The sequence below is a fragment of the Bombina bombina genome, chromosome 8 (genome assembly GCF_027579735.1).
Source record: "Bombina bombina isolate aBomBom1 chromosome 8, aBomBom1.pri, whole genome shotgun sequence".
Taxonomy (NCBI): Eukaryota; Metazoa; Chordata; class Amphibia; order Anura; family Bombinatoridae; genus Bombina; species Bombina bombina.
In genome coordinates, this window is record NC_069506.1 from 23,066,527 (window position 1) to 23,066,994 (window position 468).

At 53.2% G+C, this 468-nt stretch overlaps 1 protein-coding gene across 1 annotated transcript in view; it reads left to right on the forward strand.

The window, feature by feature from the left end:
- Positions 1-393: 393 nt before the first annotated feature.
- The window catches only part of EPHB2 (EPH receptor B2), a 402,338-nt gene continuing 402,263 nt past the window's right edge, over positions 394-468 (forward strand). Inside the window, exon 1 of the mRNA XM_053690188.1 lies at positions 394-468. This exon is cut by the window's right edge and continues 337 nt beyond it. The gene's annotated coding sequence lies outside the window, so the exon portion shown is untranslated.

Sequence of the window (468 nt, forward strand, 5' to 3'; positions counted from 1 at the left end):
CACAATGAATCCCCCTTTGTGACCCCCCTCACACTATCTCCCCTCACTTCCCTATCTATCTACCTCATTCATCCCCACGGCCGCAATCTCAGCTCACAGTGTGTGATTGACAGCTCCCGGCCGTACCATTCTCAGGTAGGGGGGAGGCAGTAACATAAACGTATCTGTATACCGGGTTCGATACTTCCCACTGTCCTGCCCTCGGGATAACCACATGTATTAAAGTAGTGTCAGGTGGTGGCGTGCTATGTGCGTTGGTAATGTGTGTGTGTGTGGTTGCTGACAAAACAACCAGTTTGCTACACCCCCTCTGATTTTGTGTGATGGTGTGATCCATGCTGAGCGCTCTGTGTTACTGAGAATGAGAGGCAGTGAGTGCCGGGCAGGCGGCGATGTGATGTGGCTCTGTGCGTGTAACAGCGATAACCGGGGCTACAAGCTGTTCCTACGTGCCGTGTAACCGGGGCT